Source organism: Panthera uncia, chromosome B1, assembly GCF_023721935.1.
Source record: "Panthera uncia isolate 11264 chromosome B1, Puncia_PCG_1.0, whole genome shotgun sequence".
Classification (NCBI taxonomy): domain Eukaryota; kingdom Metazoa; phylum Chordata; class Mammalia; order Carnivora; family Felidae; genus Panthera; species Panthera uncia.
Window position 1 is genome coordinate 118,917,744 of NC_064811.1, and position 21,753 is coordinate 118,939,496.

General features: G+C 36.1%; 1 long non-coding RNA gene across 1 annotated transcript in view; it reads right to left on the bottom strand.

Annotated features, from left to right (window-relative positions):
* LOC125923730 (uncharacterized) overlaps positions 1 to 21,753 on the bottom strand; it is a 107,175-nt gene that overhangs the window by 64,321 nt on the left and 21,101 nt on the right. Inside the window, exons 4-5 of the long non-coding RNA XR_007458146.1 lie at positions 16,119 to 16,164; positions 12,608 to 12,687 (exon numbers count right to left, since the gene is read on the bottom strand). This is a non-coding gene — a long non-coding RNA (uncharacterized LOC125923730). The remainder of the gene's footprint in view (positions 1 to 12,607; positions 12,688 to 16,118; positions 16,165 to 21,753) is intronic.

Consider the following 21,753-nt stretch of genomic DNA (forward strand, 5'->3'; position numbering starts at 1 on the left):
TGATGAATACAATCAGACTGCCAAGGTCTAACAGTCTGTTCTTTGTATCTGGATGAGCTAAGGGGAAAAAAAAACTGGCTACATAAGGATAAAACAAGATATGTTTACTGTTCTATTTAGCACAACTCAACACATCCACTCATTTCCATCCAGATTTTCAGAAAACCAAGTACAAAAGTGTTTTTATAATTTTTTTAAAGCTTACTTATTTATTTTGGAGAAAGACAGTGACAGTGTGAGCAGGGAAAGGGTAGTGAGAGAGGGAGAGAGAGAACCCCAAGTAGGCTCTGCACTGTCAGCACAGAGCCCAACATGGGGCTCGATTGCACAAAACCATGAGATCATGATCTGAGCTGAAACTAAGAGTCAAATCCTTAACTGACTGAGCCACCCAGGCACTGCAGAAAAGTGTTTTTAAAAGTTCTTCATACTCTTTCAAGAGAGAATACAGAAACAGAGGGCAAACCATACAGGTGAAAGTGCCAGAAATACACAGTCTCCTAGCATTTTTTTAACTGACCTAGCACGTTCTAAGATTAATGCAGAAATGATTTATCTTGCATAAAAGATAAGGGAACATAAAAGAAAAGGCAATAAGTTCTTCCATACCCTTTCCTGCTTCTATGTCTAGATCAGCTAGCTGGTAATGTTCATTGTATCAAGGTCATAAAAAGGAGGCAAGAGTTTCAAAGAAGACTATATTAGTCCTTATATAATCTGGTATTCAGGCTAAAAAATAGTGGAAGAAATATTCAAGGTCAAGAAGCCCATAAGAAAGAGCCTCTCTGGATCAAAAACTTAAATTAGCAAAACCCCTAGATTCTCTATGGTCTTAGTAATCAGGCAGTAAGTACGGCAAGAGCTTCCTGGGGGAAAGGAAAGGAAAAGACAGGAAAGGAGATGAGAGGAGAGGAGAGAAGGAGGAAGAGGAAGAGAAAGAAAGAAAGAAAGAAAGAAAGAAAGAAAGAAAGAAAGAGGGAGGGAGGGAGGGAGGAAGGAAGGAAGGAAGGAGAAGAGGGAGAGGAAGGGAGAAAAGGGGGAAGGAGGGGAGACGGAAGGGAGAAAAGGGGGTAAGGAGGGGAGAGGGAAGGGAGAGAAGGAGAGAGAAAAGAAGGAAGGAAGAGAGAAAAAGAGAAAGAAAGAAAAAGAAAAGTGGGGGCAGGGGGAGGAGGATTTGTTCCTAAGTCCTGCCATTCTCACGGCCACCATAATGACTAAAATTTAAAAGACTGTCAACACTAAATGTTGGCAAGGATATAGAGTGACTAGAAATCTCACATATTGTTGATAGAAACGTAAAATGATACAAACACTGTGGGAAAAGACTTGGCAGCTTATAAAACTAAACAATTTCCTCCTTATCCATGACTTAGCAATTCCACTATAGATATTTACCTAAGAGAAATGAAAGCATATGTTTACAAAAAAACACTTGTACAACAATATTCATGACATTCTTATTCATAATGATCCAAAACTAGAAAAATCCAGGGTCCATCAATAGAAAAATGAATAAACAATCGTTAATATATCTATACAATGGAATACTACATAAAGTGGCAATGGAATACTACATAAAGTACATCTATACAATGGAATACTACATAAACTGTAAAATACTACATAAAGTGGCAATGAACTACTAATACATGTAACAACATGTAACAACTTAGATCTCAAAAGCATTATGCTAAATGGAAAAGAAGACACAAAAGACTACATATTATATTCTTCCATTTATATGACATTCTAGAATAGGAAAAAACATATCTATTATAGAAAAAAAAAAAAACAGAAAAAGTACTTTCCTCTGAGGATACAGGTAAAATTTGACTGGAGAGGGTCATGAAGGAATTTTCTTGGGTGGTGGTGATATTTTATATCTTGATACGAATTTGGTTTAAACAAGCATAATCATTGGTCAAAATTCAGTGAATGTGCTGGTCATGTTTGTGCATTTTATTAATATAAATTTCATATCAAAAGAAAAATTATAATCCAATAATGAATTCTAGTTAATAATATATATGCTGAAATATTTAGGGAGAGGTATGCTAATATCTGCAATTTACTTTGAAATGCATCAGAAAGATAAGATGAATTAAAGGAGGGATGATGGGATATAAAATATGATAAACACCTATAGAACAATATAAATGATAGTATTTGAGTTGTGTGGTTTTTCACTATAAAATTTTTTCAACTTTGCTATATGTTTGGAAGAAATCATAATAAAAAGTTTTAAAATTTAGCATCTCAGCCCCTACAGTGCTTGATAAAATAAGAAGCCCCTCTGGATTAAAGACCCTTGCAATCAATTGCATCTTCTTGGGATGGATGAGTCTGAAGAAAGACTTCAAGACACTGAAGGACATGGCCAGGACCCCCAGCCCTGATGACTTATGTAAAGTTGGATGAAGTCTTGTCACAGGAACCCTGGCATCCAAATATGACATGGATAGAAATATACTTGCTCCAAAAAAAGGATCACATATAAATACTTTTAGACTCATTTGGGATTATTAATTACATAAATTCATGTAATGAATGTTTAGATGTAAGAACTATTTCAGCCTCATTGAAATTTTATCTTTCCGTTCTCCTTGTAAAATATACACTGAAATGTATTTCAAAGATCCTTATAAAAGTAATAAAATAATGTAAAAACTATCATAAAACCAATCATATATTTTATAGAAAATAGCGGAATAAAATCACGTTTTGAAAGATGTCAAATCCAAGGAGATTTATGACTGAAGAAAAGACAACTTTCTACCATCTTTAAACTTCTAATCTGTTCAACTTCTTGTGTTAGTGCAGGATTGGAAAGTCATTTTATTATTGCCAATTTGAAAAGACTCTACTGATCACTGGTCACACTTATAGAAAACTTCAGCATGAATTCTGTAAACTGAAAAATCTTTTTAATAACTGTCTATGCCTCATCTTCTCCATTACATTTACTCAGATTCCATCCCTCCACTCCTGCTTTAGAACAAAACAAAATACTCAGGTTTTCTGTAACCATATCTTGTGAAACCAGTTGCTATTATGACATACTAAGATCTACTGATTTTGGCCCGTGCAGAAATGTAAACAAAAGAAATCTAGAGATCACAAGGCACCACAAGTTAAATATGATCCAGGAATTCAACATGCTTCCAAATAAACAAGTGCTCTCTAAGAATGGATTAACAAAAGTATAATGAGGTCAAAATGTAACATTAACTTAATTCAACTAGTGGAACTCTGTCAAGATAAAGGTCTGATAGGAACTTCAGAGAAATAAAAAACTAGAATATATTTCTGAGAAGGTGCAAAAATAATACTTAAAAGAATGGAATTTAATGGAAAACTGAAAAAAAGTACTAGGCAAGAAAATTGAGAAAATTGGTGACCATCTGCCTTCTACCTTCACTGAAACAGAACAAGATAGAACCATTTATAGAAGGTCAAGGAAGAGAAAACATTCATTCAATGGTCCCTTTTCATTCTTTAGTGAACTTAAGGTTTCTGAAGCAGTATACACCATCAATTACTCTCTGCCTTATGAAGATCCTCATCTCTCTCCTAAAGTGCTACTCTCTATTCTTATCCTACCTTGGCTAGTCATTCTTTTTTATCTACAGTTTTGAAGTCATAAGAGGAAGACAAAAGTTTGGAAATGGACTGGGTTATTCTTCATGTAATTCTTTTTTTTTTTTTTTTTAACTTTTACTGTTTACTTTTGCTTTTGCTTTTACTTTTAGTGGCTCTGCTTCGGACTACTAGCCAAAGGCAGGTGTTATCTAAGATTGTGTCCTCTGTGATCACTTTTTCTTTTTATTCTCTTTCTCCTTCTGAATAATCTCACCCACACATGCTGGTGGTGCTTGAAATTATATTCCAGCTTTATTAATCTTTTTCCAAAGCTTCAAACTGAATTTTCCTCTTCTCAGGTGCCTTGCAGGTTTAAATTCATCATATTGAAAACCAACATGATTGCTTTCTCCAAAAAAGATCCTCCATGTTAACAATTGTGAAATGCCCATTAGCTTTTCCCCCTCCCTCTCTGCCTCCCACATTTGTATTTTTTTGTTTGTTTGTCTACCCTTTCTGCACTGATGCTTCTTGAAAGTAAGGACACGTCTTAGTCATCCCCCTTATCTCAATGTCTACAAGAGTATCTAGTAAATATCAGGTGTACAGAGTAGGAAGGAAGGAAGAAAGGAAGACATGAATAATGAAAGGAAAATGGGAAAGAAGAAAGGGAAAGGCAGAAATGTATGGAGGAAAGCAATTAATAAAATTACTGAGCTATGACCCATAATAGGATAGTTAAAGTTTATAAGAGCTGACAGCTGATGTAATGCTGAGAAAGAGAGCTCTTTTTGCTGGAAAGACACCATGAGAGGTCCTTAGAATAAAAGTTAAGCTCCCCAGGGCCTACATATCAAACAATGAAAGTGTGGAGAGAGTGGGGAATACTTTCCATAATAAAGAGACAGAATTTGAATGCTTCCAAGGCAAAATAAGAAGAAAAGAGTGAAGCATAGAAAGACAAAGAGAGAAAATGAGGCAAATAGGATCATGACAACACACTCATCCTCTTGACTTTCAAATTTTCAATCTTCTAGGAAATTTATTAAAAGCTTAGCATGAGTGGATACTTTCGTTCTTGCAATGCAGTGAAACGATGGATTTTTAAAATCTAGGTTTACATGAAATAAAAAAAATGATAAAATTTATGGGCACAAAAGCCAAAGGAAAAGGCAACAATCAGATCTGGGTTTACCCTCACAGTCACATGTTATGGTGAAAGTACTTAGACTTGCCATAAAGGAATGTGGTAGCTGAAGCGTAACCTCAACCTCTGCCAGAGAATTTGATACAGATGATCAGACAGATGGAAAATTATCCAATTCAAAAGACCAAATCAAAGTTAAAAAATCAAGTGTTCAAGATTGCACAAGACATTGCTCTATTCCAAAGTCAGAGACAAGGCTAAATAAATCAGCTTAAAATTCTAATAGGAATCCAAAAACTTCAGCTTTGATCTTGGGCAAGTTCTTCCTACACCCATTCAGAGTAGTGATGTAAACTCTAAAGAGGTTTAAATACATGAAGCTAGCACACCCTTAAAAATAGGCACTTGCTCACATTGCTTGAACTTAAGGAAATCTGTATATGCTAAGGAACACTCTGGCAGTAGGCCAACAATTAACAACTGACTTCCACAAACTCTTCTTTCCTTCTCTCTCTGTCTCTCTGCCCCCCTCTCTCTCTCTCTCTCTCTCTCTCTCTCCTTTTTTAACTTTTCAATGGGCTCTGTGTTCATCAACGTATACTTGTGTTCTCATAGCTGAGTAAGATGGGGAGAAGGAGGAGATGGGAATATCTAATGATTTGAAGTAGAAACATTTGTCTGCCAATATCAGGTTCTAGAAATATAAAATCTCCTAGTGCTAGGCTACTACATCTTTCATACTCATTTTGATGCTATATAGGCTAGTTTATTTCCTTTATATGATTCAGTCTGAGTTTATAACGTGTAATTATATGTGTTGTTTATATAAAAAATGAATGTAACCACTCATTTTGACAGGCTAATGAGGTGCAGGAGTACAAAATGCTAGAAGTACATGATTTTATAGAAAATTGTACTATTGTACTTGTTTTGTAATAAACCAAATTGCAGACCTCCAAAATATGCTGCTGCCTTACAATAAAACCATGCACAGCAATAGCTAAGAAAAAAGACTTCTTACTTTTCAGTGATAGTCACCTCTTCTATTAAAAAAAATGCTCTGGGGCACCTGAGTAGTTCAGTCAGTTGAGCATCAGACTTGATTCCTGCTCAGGTCATGATCCCAGGGTCATGGGATTAAGCCCTGCATGGGGCTCCATGCTAACAGCAGGAAGCCTGCTTGGGATTCTCTCTTTCCCTCTGCTCCTCTCCACTGCTTATGCTCTCTCTCAAATAAAATAAAAATAAAATAAAATAAAATAAAATAAAATAAAATAAAATAAAATAAGATAAAATAAAATACTGTGTTGTTTTTAAAGCAGAAAAATAAGTAAACACCCAAGAAATACTCCAAAAACTGATGTTCCTCATCAAAATAAACTAGCAAAGCCTAAAAGTACTTTGAAAATATCAGTCTGGTGAAGGTTATAACAAATTTAGATAGTGCGTACTCTTCACCATCAGCATTTACAGAACATTTTTGCACTTGACTAATTTTCTTGTTATTGGCATTATTCCCAGCTCGTACCTTCTCACTCTAAGATGCTGTCTGCTACATTTATACTTTAAGCTAAATCGTTGCCCAGATACTTTACACTGCATTTTTCAAATGCACATTTCCTTCAAACTACCAATATTCCACCTAAGATACTTTTTACTTTGACCAAAAGACAATCTTTTTTTTTCCTTAAATTAACCATTTTTAGAAACTAACTTCTATATTATAGCACCAAAGAAAAACACTAGTGGCATTTTCTACCCTTTTTCTTTCTTCCTTTGAAACTTTCCCTCTAACACCCAGGTGTCATGAACAGTCAATATGTGAAACATCAGTCTCACATATATTCTAAAACAAGAGGCATCAAACTGTTTGGCCACTGTGAAAACGAGAATGAATGGGCTTCCAATTACAGTGACGTCAAATGCAGAAGAGAAGAAACACTTGATTTCACCTCTGAATCTCTGCTTTATAATTGACCTACTTTGCATTGTACAGAATAATCTTCCTCACTGCTTTCTGACATAATTGTCTAAACAAATAAGCTGCCATATTACCTCACCTTTGTGGAACTTGTCTTTCAATTCAATCTGCATGTAATAGAGCAAGGAGAGAATGCTCTAAAGACCAAAAAATGCTATTTATACAAGAGTGCCTCTCACACTCTTTCTGAATCTATTTATTCTTACTTTGAATAGAATCAAATAAGCCTAAAGGCAGTACAGTATAATTATTAAGAACACAAACTCTGGAGTTAGAGTGTCTAAATTGAATCCTGGCTCTGCTATTTACTAGCTCTATGACCTTGGGCAAGTTACTTAAACTCAGTGTTCTGTTGGATCGCCCATAAGATGAGCAAAATAATAATACCTTGTATAGAGTTGGTATAGGATAAAATATATAAAATACCTAGAACTGTGCCAACCACATAGTTTTTGTTTGATTTCTAAGCCCATAAATGCTATAAACAGCAGGAAAGAAGAGGGACAAGGGCTCCTGTAGGTATTTGCACCTACACCAGCAAGCATAATCAACTAAAATTCTAATTACTAGCAGGGGGAGGAGGTCCCTGTATTGTTTAAAAATAAACATAAGAACTGGGGACATTGAGTATGGGAATAAAAGCCTAGTGAGTATCCAAGGACACATCACTCTATTACATCACAATAAAGTAGTGAAAGTTTATAAAAAGAAACTTGAACCAATCTGTCCAAGGACATCTATTTTAGCTCAGTAAAATAGTTGATGTTTAAAAAGATGATGCTGAGCACCCAAGAAATGATAAAAATAGATCAATAATTCAATCAAAGATGAAATACATTTTGAAAATTTTCTATTTCAAAGAGCCAAATAAAAAACTTTAGTGCCTTAATAGATACATACTTATCTATCCAAAATACTCAGTTATTCAGAAGGATTTAATCTAAGTGGTCTTATGAGAAGATACTGAAAGTAAAAACAAAATATAACATAGCAAACTATTTCATGAGGAAGTGTGGCAAAGACTGTTAATTGTCCCTTACCTTTCATTCTCCAACTTTTCATTTTGGAAATAAAAATGTCCTTGAGTATATGAGGTTATGACTACCTGCTCATCTAGGGACTACATGCCCCTGTCTCCGTTGCAAATCAGTGAGGCCATGTGACATGGTTCGAGCCCCATGTCAGGCTCCATGCTGACAGTGCAGAGCCTGCTTGGGATTCTCTCTCTCTTTCTTTCTTTCTTTCTTTCTTTCTTTCTTTCTTTCTCTCTCCCTCTCTCTGTCTCTCTGTCTCATCTCTCTCTCTTTCTCTTAAAATAAATAAACTTTAAAAAAAAAGAGAGAGAGATGCAGAATTAATTAGATGCAAATTCTGCCCTCAAAGACTTATAATTCAGAAAAGAAAAGTTAAGTACCCAGACAATTATATTACCATATCATCTATCTGGCTTGTCACCTGACAGTTATAAACAAGGTATTATGGGATTAGAGTTGAGAACAATTTTATCAACCTGGACCAAGAAATCTTAAATCAGAAAAATCTTCATGAAGATGGCCTTTGAGAAAGACCTATAAATAAAAGGATTTCAAAAGCAGAGATAAACAGTGACATGAAAGGAAAACAGTATGCATGAAAGCACTATGACAGAAAAGTGGAAACATGTTAATGTGTCCTATTAGAATAGAGAGTAGGCTTGAAGGGCCTTAAACTATGTAAGCTGGAAGGGTAAGTTGTGAAGAGCACTAAATTTATTATTATTATTATTATTGTTAATTATAATTATAAAATATGCATTAAACTCTTTGCATAGGCAAATATTTTGCTAAATGTCTTATGTGTACTTTCTCAATTTGTTGTCAAAATAAATCTTTTATATATCTCACAAAATACTTTATATATCACTTCTAGTGTGAGGAATCTGTGCCTAATATTCAATAGGCAACAAATATTTTGAAGAACTATAAAAAAGTGAAGGGCACCCTCTAACTGGAGTTTAGTAAAGCTAATCACCACATAGGAGTGTGCAGTGCAGGACACAACAGGGAATAGTGAGAATATATATATTTTGCAACAGGCAAGGTAAGAAATGGGTGCTTGAACTAGTGGGGCTACATTGAAATAGGAAAAGAGGGAATGGACTGGAGACATGATGAAGAATTTGACAAGTAATAATGTGATTGTGTGATGAATCCTATGAAAATAGAAAGTGGGAGGAAAACTAGAGGTTTAGAATCTGAGTTCTGAAATTAATAAAATAAGGAGGTGTTGATATTAACAAAAAATAGGAGGTAAGGAGGTACATGGCAGCATATGGTGATGTTGACGGAGTCTATGCAGAGAACCTTTGCTTTCTCAGTACCAAGCCTTACTATGTGACTTTGCAAAATTGGCTAAATGCTTTCAGCCTGTTTTCTTCTCTGAAAGATAGGAATAATAATATCCAACTCATAGACTTAGAGGATTAAATATGATAATGTTTTTTAAAAGGAGATACAAAGCACCTAGTGTTGTAGATAACACACAGTAGGCATTCACTAAATAATGGCTAATACCCTTATTGTTGCTCTGCTGCTTCTCCTGAGCATTATGAAAAACTGGGAGAATGAGGAATAGGCTTGAGAGGAATTTATACACTGAAGATGTGAGAGTTGATGAATTCGTGAAAGAAATTGCATAATTTTGAGGAGAGAACATTGGGGAATACCTCCATTTTAAGACATAATAGGAGAGATGGGAGCCAGTGAAGGAGACAGGAGGACATATTAGTGAGGTTAGAAGAGATGAAAGATGGGGAAAAAGAAAATTCAAAGAGAGGATGGTTAACATGTCAAATGCTCCTTAGAGGACACAAAGAGTTGAGAAAAATAGTATTGACTTTAGTGGCAGAGTCAAGAAAATGCAGTTTGTCAGGAGACAGAGACCTAAAATGTATTTGTCAACATATGGGAAAGAGCTAGTTGACAAAAAGATTAAGTTTATAATGGAAAAAGGAAAATCAAAGGAATAAAATCTGAGAGGAAGAAAAAGAGGTTAGATTAAGAGCACAGGTGGAAAGATCGGCCTCTGCCAGGAGGAGAGATGTACTTTCTTCATGGAAGAAAATGGAGAAAAAAAGGGGGAAGAAAAAAATGAAGACATTGAAGGCAATGCTGCATCATGAGAGAACTCATTTAAGCTGACTTTTCAGTAAAGTAATAGGTTAGAGGTTATCCACTGAGGGGAAATGAAATGGATAAAATTAAAGACTTGAGGGGATGTTCAGTTTAGTTTTTCATTCACAGGTAAAAGGCATTTATCCAGTAAAGGACATTATTTCTCAATGTTTCTACTTTAATAGTATTTTACCAAATCTATTTTTCTCCTCAAAGCATTCATTTTTCTAATATTTGGAGAAAGTTTTCAGGGAAAAGCACCTTGAATGACTGAAATGAACCATTCCCAGTCATTTTCACCTCTTAATGTCAACTCTTCATATAAAGGAGATAAATGGTGGTAGAGATGGAAGGGGTACCAAATTGCACAGCATCATTACAAAACATTCACCTTCCTATGAAATAACTATAATTCAATTTTCATAGATCTATTCTCTACATCCACTGAATGATGTCCCCTAAAAATTTATGTCTACCCAGAACCTTAGAATGTGACCTTGTTTGGATCTTTGCAGATATATTTAGTTAAGATGGGTCATTCTGGGGGCACCTGGGTGGCTCAGTCGGTTAAGGGTCTGACTTCGGCTCAGGTCATGATCTCACCATTCATGAGTTCAAGCCCCATGTCAGGCTCTGTGCGGACAGCTCAGAGCCTGGAGCTTGCTTTGGATTCTGTGTCTCCCCCTCTCTCTGCCCATCCCCTGCTCATGCTCTGTCTCTCTCTGTCTCTCAAAAATAAATAAACATTGAAAAAAATGAAAAAAAAAAAAAAAGATGGGTCATTCTGGATTAGGGTGGACCCTTAATCCAATATGACTGGTATTCTCAGAAGAAGAGAGAAATTTAGACACAGACACAAACATAGCAAGAAGACCCGAGAAGAAAGAGGTAGATAATTGATGTATGCTGTCATAAGCCAAGGAATGCCTGGGGCTCTCAGAAGATAGAAGACACAAGAAAGATCCTCCCCTACCAGCTTCTGAGGAAGCAGAGCCCTGCCAACATCTTGATTTTGGACTTCTGGTGTCTAGAACTGTAAGCGAATACATTTCTGTTATTGTAAGCCACCTACTACGTGGTGCTTTGTTATGGCAACGCTAGGAAACTTATGTACCTAACAAAAAGAAATAAGGGAGCCAAGTCCTGCAACTTGGCTCAAAGGGATCATCCAAAAATCAAAAGAACTGTTTTCTATCAGAACTTAGTTTTGCTGAGCCTGCATCCCTCTTCAGAAATATCAGAAAAATATTTCTTAAACTGTCTTCATAAACAAACTAATGATTTACCTGAAAGTCCTGAAAAAATGATGGGAAGTAAATATGAGGAGAAAAAAAAAATCGTTGTAGGATCCATTATATAAAAAACTACCCAAGTGCCATTAGTCCCAGGGTTCTACACAAGAGGTCATCAAATGAAAATGATAACTGATCACTCAAAATAACCAATCAATAGAGAAAAAACAATAGCCTGAGGCCCAAATACATGTTCCTTTAAAAGGAAAGACACCCAATTAGAACACTGAGCCTGGAGCAACATACAGTAATGAAAGCAAACAAAGTGTTAGGGTTTCATCTGGAACTCCCTGATAACACATCAAAGGGAGTCATTTGTGCAAAGACTGCCAGAGGGAATGGAAAGGACAAAGGCCCACTCCTGTTTGAAGGCTGTGTGGCTGAATCTTACCACATACTTGGATTAAAAAAACCCAACCTGCGTCTTTATTCTTTGAGCCTATAAGATATCACAGGAGGAAATAAATCAAAACTTAGAGATCAAGGTCTGGCATTGTGGTGAAATTACTCTAGAGAGATGGTGAAAACATACTACAAAGAACCATCGAGCAGCAAAAGAAAAACTTTAGACCTAATATCCTTTTTCTTGAAACAATGAAATTGCAGGGAGATAAAGGGGGGAAACTACTTATTTTTCATTTAGAGAACTACTGGAAAATATCCTGTGTTTATAAGTGCAAAATGAAAAAAATATATAGAATGGAGTGAATAGGGGCACAGTAAGAAGTTATAGGGATATTATTTGTAAAGAACATCAAAATTTGATTTGAAAATGAACTGGAATCATTATAGATGTGTTAAAATTTGAGTAGCAAGATCAAAATTATTCTTCAGAAAGATGCTTCTTACTGCTTCTGTGAGATGGATAGTATATGGAACAGAGACTGCAGTAAAAAAAATTCAAATGAGGCAATGAGTACCCAGACTGGGTTAGGTATGTAAAAAGACCAGGACACAGAATTCAAAGTGGATTAGATAAAACAGACTTGCACTTAGATCTGCCTTCTTCCATAAACTTTTCAGCCAAAAATTCCAATCTTTTATTCTACCACTCTCAAGTAAATTTTCCATCAATGCTTTGCCTATATTCCATTAAATTCAATAACTATTTTATTTCCCTCATCTCCATCTGGTCCTCACTTGCCTCCCTACACAAATTAATAACATAGTTCATAATTATAATCACTCATTTCCAGAACTCCCAACTCCTTACTCCTCTCTCCTCCAATTATACTTACCTGGCTAAATCCCAGTGCTCATAAAGCCCAGCTCCCCACACTCCGTCCTTGTACCTGTATAACTCAAGGATGGAGTGGATGTTCCACTCCAAGAATGAGGCTCAAGAAAAGCACAACCATGCTTACCCTTCTCCATTGTATTTCATAGTCCCTAACCTTAAGAGAACACTTGCTCAGCATTTATCCTGTCTTCCTTGCCCATTCCCTCTCCCACTCACTTAGATAATCATTCCATGTCTTCTCTGTCGTTAAACCTTCAACACCATCTCCCCTCAGCTGATGATCTTGCTTCCAATTTCTGTGAAAAGAGGGATGAGATCATTAGAGACAATTTTCAAGCTCTCATCATCATATCTGCTTTAAATCTGCCTTTCTTTTTGATGTTAGAAAAGAATGGTCCATGCTCTTCTCAAAGTCTAATGCTTCCTCTTGTCTCTAGGTCTGATACCCTCTACCTACTCAAAGACATCACTCCAACATTTATCCCTCTTCTATCTTTTTCATTATCATTTTTCCTTTCTCCTAGATTATTACTATTAGCATACAAACATATTATAACAGTTTAAAAAAAAAAAAACATGCCTTGGTTCCATACTCTTATTCAGTTATTACCTCATTTCTTTATCCCAGACTGTTGCAAAACTTAATTTTCTGTTCTGAGCTTTCTTTTCTATTTAATCTATTTCAAGTAGGTTTTTGCTATTAACACTTAATAGAAACTGCTTACACCGGGTCACCAATTGCCCCACAATTGCTATATGCAATGGTAGATTCTCAGTCTTTATCTTAGCTATCATAAGCTTTTAATACAATTGATCACTTCCACTTTGAGACATTTTCTTTGCAAGCTTTCTAGGATGCCACTTCCTCTTGGTTCTCCTCCTATTTTTTTGGTGGTCTCTTTCCATATACCCTAATCTGTACATAGTATAGTGGTTCAGTGCTCAGTCTTCAAACCTCTTCCCTCTTCTATCTATATACCTCTAAAGGTGGTAAAATTTAGTCTCATGGCTTTAAAAATCATCAACATGGATATAACTGCCAAATGTATCTTCTTTATCCAGACCTTTCTTCTGAACTCTAAACCCATATGTCCTACATTCCTGATTGTATGTCTATGATTGGGTTAACAATATGTGAGTATAGAATATTTACACTTCAGTTGGATGTATAATTGTCATTCTAAAATTAACATGACAAAAGGAGTCAATTCATCAAGAAGATATAACAATTATAAGTATATATGCACCCAACATTGAAGCACCTAAATATTTAAAGTAAATATTAACAGAACTCAAAGGAGAAGTAGATAGCAATACAATAATAGTAGGGAACTTCAAGACCTTACTTTTAACACTGGATAGAGTATCCAGACATAAAATGAAAAACCAGACCTGAATAACACTAAAGACCAAATGCACCTATATCTATATTTATATCTATTCTATATCTATATCTATAACTATCTATAGAATATGTACATTATATATATATATATATATATATATATATATATATATATATATATAGACTATTCCATCGAACAGCACCAGAATATGCTATCTTTCTCAAGTGCACATGAAATACTCTCCAGGATAGATCAAATGTTGGGCCACAAAGCAAGCCTTAACAAATTAAGGAAAACTGAAATCATATCAAGTACCTTTTCTGACCACAGTGGTACGAAACTAGAAATCAATAACAGGAGGAAAATGGGAAAATTCAGAAAAAATGTAGAAATTAAACAACACATTCTTAAACAACCTAACTTTAAGCTCAAGGAATTGCAAAAAGAAAAAGCTAAGCCCAACATTAGCAGAAGGAAGGATATAATAAATATTATAGCAGAAACAAAACCAGGGAAGATGGCAGAGTAAGAGGATCCTAAGTACACCTTGGCCCTAGAAAACACCCACATCAGTGTAAACAACCCAGAAAATGACTCATGGACTGGGGAGAACAAACTCTCCACAGTTAATTTAGAAAAGAGGTCACATTTAAAATGGTGGAAAGGGAAGAGACATGTTCTGGAGCCAAAGTGACTACTGAGACTGTCCATGGGAAGGAGGAGTGCAAGGACAAAAAAGGGAGAGGAGCAGACTCCACACCAGGCACCCCAAGCACAGGGCACCTGCACTGGGGAGATGAATCCCCATAACATTTGGCTTTAAAAACTAAAGGGGGCTTCACTTCACAAGTTTTTACAATCAGTGGGACTTAACACTGGGAACATTAAAAATCAGTGTATTCTACTCTAGGAGAATAAGATGGCGATAGGATACTGAGTCCCCAACCTTAAAAAGCCAACATAACAAACAACCCTGTGGAGATGAGGCATAGAAGCTGCAGTTTAAAAAAACTCCTGGGGTGTACTGAAGGAGGCTTATTTACTAATCTCAGAACTGTGCAGGAGAAGCAGAGAGTCTAAGAAGCTTCTCCAAGAAGAAAAGAGCAGGCAGGCACCCTCCCTGCCCCTAAGCCTAGGTATCCAGATGGGAAGGAGCATGGACACTCTCTACCTAGATAGCTTCCACCCAATGCCCTGCCTCCACATTCTCCTGCATATTTGTCTCATCCAACACACCCTCCACAGGAGTCCATCCAAAGATGTGCCTCAAGCATGGCATTGTGCAGTAGCCCTGACAGTGGTCAACACGACTCCAAAGTGATTGCTTACCTGGGGAAAGGGGAAGATAACCACATAAAACAGTTCTACTGTGGCTCCAGCAGTGGGCTGAAGGCAGACATCTGGTCTGATAGCAGGCTTCACCCACTAATGAAAGCTTCTCTGGGGATAACACAGGGAGAGCATCTTGCAGTTCCATGTGACCACAGCTCTGGCAAACATCTGGTCAACCCAACTCAGGCTGAAGGAGGTCCCAGACTGATGCAGTCAGGGAGCAACACAGGGAGAAACCCTGCCCATAGCAGGCAAAGAGATCCATTGCAGACAACTGGATTGACAGCAAACACAGCTCAGCCACTATAGTAGAGTGCCTGCAACACACATGGGAGACACCCACCCCTGAAGCCACAAGTCCTGGTGAATGGGGAACATTGCACTGCAGGCCACTACAGGACCTCTTCTTCATAAGGCCACTACTTTTCAAGCAGGAGACATAGCTGACTTTCCTAATACATAGAATCAGACACAGAGAGTTAGACAAAATGAGAAGACAGGAATATGTCCCAAATGAAAAGATAAGACAAAATCACAGCAAGAAAGTGAAGCAAAACAGAGATAAGTGATATGCCTGATAGAGAATTTAAAGTTAATGGTCATGAAGATACTCAGTGAAATTGAGAAAAGAGTGGAGAACCTCAGTGAGACTTTCAACAAAGAGATAAAAAACAAAACAGTACCAGAGCACCTGGGTGGCTCAGTCGGTTAAGCACCCGACTTCTGCTCAGGTCATGATCTCACTGTTCTTGGGTTTGAGCCACCTGCACTGGGCTGTAGGCTGATAGCTCAGAGCCTAGAGCCTCCTTCAGATTCTGTGTCTGCCTCTCTCTCTGCCCTTTCCCTGCTCATTCTCTGTCTTTCTCTGTCTCTCAAAAATAAACAAACATAAAAAAAAAAAACTTCTTAAACAAAAAAGAACCATTCTTGCTGCCATCTTGCATCTCCATGTGTGTGCACCTACTCTCAGCTAGTCTGCCTAAGTAAGACATGTCCTGTTTCCAAAATATAAATATACTCTCAAAAATAAATTAAATGTGTACACTTACCTTTCAAAAACATAAATAAAAGGATATAAAGTATGACACCATATACCTAAAATAAAGGGGCAAAAATTTAGTACTTTGAGAATGGGTTCAAACCTAAGCAACCATCAACTTAATACAGACATCTGTATACATACAACATTATATATAAATGCAATGGTAACCACAAATCAAAAACTGGTAATAGGTAAGCAAAAAAATAAATAAATAGAAAGGAATTCAAGGAATTCTTTATCACTGAGGAAAGCTAGCAAACCACAAGAGAAGACAGCAAGAGAAGAAAAGTACAGAGGAGAAATAAAAATAACCAAAAAATTTCAGTAAGTACATACCTATCAATAATTACTTTGAATGAAAATAGACTAAATGCTCCAATAAAAAGACATAGGGTGACTGAGTGGATAAAAAACTAAGGACCCATCTATATGCTGCCCATAGGAGACACTTTTCAGACCTAAAGACACATGCAGATTGAAAGTTAAGGGATGAAAAACATTTTCATACAAATGGATGTCAAAAGAAAACCTGAGTAGCAATATTTATATTGTACAAAGTAGACTTTAAAACAAAGACTGTAACAAGAAACAAAGAAGGACACTACATAATCATAAAGGGAACAATCCAACAAGAATATATAACAATTGTATGTATGAATAGTTCTTTCTTCTTTTATGATTGACTAATATTCCATTATACAGATATAACACAATTTGTTCTATCCATTTACCTGGTCATGGATATTTGGATTGTTTCCAATTTGAGGCTTTATAAATAAAGCTTCTTTTTTTAAAAATTTTTTTTTCAACGTTTATTGATTTTTGGGACAGAGAGAGACAGAGCATGAACGGGGGAGGGACAGAGTCTAGAGAGGGAGACACAGAATCGGAAACAGGCTCCAGGCTCCGAGCCATCAGCCCAGAGCCTGACGCGGGGCTCGAACCCACGGACCATGAGATCGTGACCTGGCTGAAGTCGGACGCTTAACCGACTGCGCCACCCAGGCGCCCCCAAAATTTTTTTTTTTAACGTTTATTTTTGAGACAGAGAGAGACAGAGCATGAACGGGGGAGGGTCAGAGAGAGAGGGAGACACAGAATCTGAAACAGGCTCCAGGATCTGAGCAGTCAGCACAGAGCCCGACGCGGGGCTTGAACTCACGGACTGTGAGATCGTGACCTGAGCCGAAGTCGGCCGCTTAACCAACTGAGCCACCCAGGCGCCCCGATATGAACATTTGTGTATGAGTCTTTGCTTGAACATATGTTTTATTTCTCTAGGGTAAATATTTAGGAGTACAATGGCTGGGTCATATAGTAGTTGTAAGATTGACATTTTAAGAAACTGCCAAACTATCTTCCAAAATGTTGGCACCGTTTTTCGTTCCCACTAGCAGTGTATAAGAGTTCCATTCTCCACAATCCTGCCAGTCTTGGTATGGTCAGTCTTTTTAATGTTGGCTATTCTCAGAGGTATATATTGGTATCTTGTAGTTTTTATTGACATATCCCTAATGACTTTGAATATTTGAGAAAGGGTGTTTAGCATCTTTTCATGTGCTTATTTGACATTTATATATCTTTTTTAATAGAGTGTCTATTCAAAGTTTTGGCCCATTTATTTATTGGAGTATCTGTTTTCTTCTTATTGACCTTTGTGAGATTTTCTATATTCTGGATATAAATCTAGAAATAATTAGGTTGCAGGAAACAAGACACAAAAATACACATTGTATATTCCATTCACATAAAATTACAAGAAAAGAAAATGATTCATACTGGCAAAATATCAGTAGTTGCCTGAGAATGGGGTAAGGTGATGTGGAGAGAAAGGATGGAGAGAGATAGATGGTATCATTACCAAGGGGGCACAAAGAAGGCTTTTAAGATGATGGATATGTTCATTATCTTGACTAGTATTGGATTCACAGGTACATACATATATCCAAAGTTATTAAATCATATACTTTAAATATGCAGCATATTGTATGTCAACCATATCTCAATATTTTACACATATTTTTAAAAAAGATATAAAAATTGTAAATATTTATGCACTGAACATGCAAGCACCTACATACATAGTGTGGCTGTTAACAAACATATAGGAAATAATCAATAGTAACACAATGATAGTAGGGAACTTTAAAACCATACTTACATCAATGGATAGATCATCCAAGAGAAAATCAACAAGGACACACTGGCTTTGAATGACACATTGGACCAGATGAATCTAACAGATATTCTCAGAAGATTCCATCCTAAAACAGTGCAGTACACATTCTTTCCAAGCGCACATGGGAAATTCTCCAGAATTGATCATATGTTAGGCCACAAAACAAATCTCAACAAGTTCAGAAAGAATGATGTCACACTATGCATCTTTTCTGATCACAACACTATGAACATAGAAATCAGCCAAAATAAAAAAAAATCTGGAAAGAGCAAAAATACATGGAGGTTAAATAACATGCTACTAAACAATGAATGGGTCAGCCAAGAAATCAAAGAGGAAATTAAAAATATATGGAGACAAATGAAAATGAAAAGACAATGGTCAAAATCTTTGTGATGCGACAAAGGCTGTTCTATGAAGGAAAAATATACTAATAGAGGCCTACCTCCAGAAACAAGAAAAATCTCAGAAAAATGCCTAACCTTACACCTAATGGAGCTAGAAAAAGAAGATTAAACGAAACCCCAAAACAGTAGAAGGAAGGAAATAATAAAGATCAGAGCAGAAATAAATGAAATATAAAAAAAAACAAACAAAAAAGAAAGTAATAGAACATATCGATATGTGATATATGAGCTTCCCTCAAAAAGCTGCCCATAGAAACATACAAGGCAATGTAATTTGTAAAAAATATGTTAAGTCTTGCTAGCGTTTGGGAAAATTAAAATTAAAATGAGTCCCTACTTTTGGACATCAAATTAACATAGATGTTTCTAAACATCTTAAAAGTAACTTAAAAAAGTAAAAGTATATGATTTAATAATGATATTAATATATATAATTAATATATATTATATATATTATATATATTATATATATTATATATATAATATATATAATTAATATAATATATATATATAATTATCATATGATTCAGCAATCCCACTTCTGAATATATATCTGAAGGAAAAGATCACTATCTTGAAGAGATTTCTGCACTCCATGTCCATCATTATTCCCTATATCCAAGATATGAAAACAACCTAAGTGTCCATAAACAGAGGAATGGATAAAGAAGATATCACACACACACACACACACTGGAATTTTATTCATCCATAAAAAAGAAGGAAATCCTGCCATTTACAACATAAGTGAAACTTGAGAGCATTATGCTGAGTGACAGAAGTCAGAAAAAAGACAAATACTATATGACCTCACTTATATGTATACTCTAAAAAAAAAAAAAAAAAAAAAAAAAAAAAGGAGGAACTCATAGAAACTGAGTAGAATGGTGGTTTCCAGGGACTAGGGAATGATAGAAATGGAGAGACGATGGTCAAAGGGTACAAACTTCCAGCTATAAGCTGAGTAAGTTCTGGGTATTTAACAGCATGGTGACTATAACTAACAATACTGAGTTATACATTTGAAAGTTGCTTTAAGTATTGATGTTAAATTTTCTCACTACATTTACAAAAAAATTATAGCTATATGAAGTGATGGATGTGTTAATTTATTATGGTAATTATTTCACAATATATACATGTATTAAATCACCTTACATATCTTACACATACACAATGTTATGTCAATTATACATCAATAAAGCTGTAGGAAAATAAAAAACTAAAAATAAACTTAACATGACCAAAACAATTTTTTAGCTCTTCCCACCTCTACTCCAAGATTTCTGCAATCTTTTTCATCAATTCTTCTTATGGCTCTGACCAAGAACTTGGGAATCATCCTTGGCATTTCTCTTTCTCCCACACCTTCATCCAGTTCATTACCAAACTCTTTTGTTTAATGTTCAATATTTATCACTATTTCTACCCCTTGGTCCAAGCCACCGTTATTTCTCTCCAAGATTATTCCAAGACCTTACTAACCAGTCTCCCTGATTCTACCATTCTTCTCCTACACTCTGCTTTCCACATGTCAGCCAGAACTGTGCTTTCAAATATGTCAGATCATATCACAGTAAGGACAGGATCTGGGAGGGTTGTGAGATCTTACCTACCAGCAAGCTAATAAAATAGCCTGCTAGAGTTTCACAGATACTGACAGAGGCCCAAAGCTGGGTCAGAGACAAAAGACAATTTGTAGTAATAACAGTAGTCATTGTAACATTGTTGCATAAGTTCCCTAAGCCCCAGTTATCACAGGTTGATGTGATGAGGGCCAGGTATTGCCAGTATATGCACTGGGCTGTGCTATAGGAATCAGAAAGCCTTGATGTTATATAACTGGTTGGCAATAAACCTGCCTATCTTCCTCTCCCAAGAAAGATAGCTCTATTATCCTACAATATAAACAAACCTGTTACAGGAAAGGAAATAACTCTATCTTCCAAGGCTGCTTGCCATGCAAACATCCTTAAAAAGACAGTTCAAAGCAACTTATCTGTCAATGCCTTTGAAGATTTGCAGAAATGTGAGGGGCCCATGGAGAAAATCACTTCTCTGCTTAAAACCCTGTAATGGCTTTTCATCTCGTTCGAAGTAAAAGCCAAATTCTCTGTAATAGTCTACAAAGAGCTATTTGGTATTGCCCTCTGCTATCTCTTAGATCTCAACCCTTACCACCCACATTTTTACCCACTCAGCTTTGCAGTTTCTTAAAGATGCCATGTGTACTCCCACCTAAACTTATGCTTGAAATACTATTCTTCCAGATATCTGCTGTTGTCACTCCTTTAGTTGTATCTTGTCTAATGTCACCTTATCCAAGACACTCTTCCAGACCACTCTATATAAAAGAAGTAATTATAAAATAATACCCCCTAGTACTTCCTATCCCCCTTTATCCTGCTTTATATTCCTTCATTGTTAATCAACACCTGACACCATATCTATTTGCTTGCTTTTGGTTTACAGTCAAATGCATCTCGTCAATATGAAAGTCCCACTGGGGAATTTGGAATAGTGTCTGGCACATAGTACCTGAGAGGAAGAAGAAAATAAAGCAAGAGAGAGGTAAGGAGAAAAGGAAAGAGGCAGGGAGGAAAAGAAGGAAGAATAGCAAAGGAGGAAGGAGGGTGGAAGTAAAGGAGGAAAGAGAGAGGTCAAAAATTATTCTAAGGTAGTTAGTCTGAGGAAGTATGAGGAGGGTAGCACCAAGGACTGAGAACTTGGTCATAATTCATTCTTTTTTTAAAAAGATCATTTAAAATTTTTTTCAAGGTCAAATATCAGTTGTTAAAATTTATTGAAATGTTCTGCTTTATGCCACTATTTCTCATTTACTGTGTCCTCATATGGCAGAGAGAAAGAGAGGGTATGGTCTTTGGTGTCTCTTCTTATAATCCCATCATGAAGGCTCCACCTGATGACCTCACCTAAACCTAATTATGTTTCAAAGTCTCCATCTCAAATACCAACACATTGGGAGTTAGGGCCTCAAAATGTGAATTGTGATGGGCATGGGAGGATACAAAATTCAGTCCATAGCAACCCTTAAT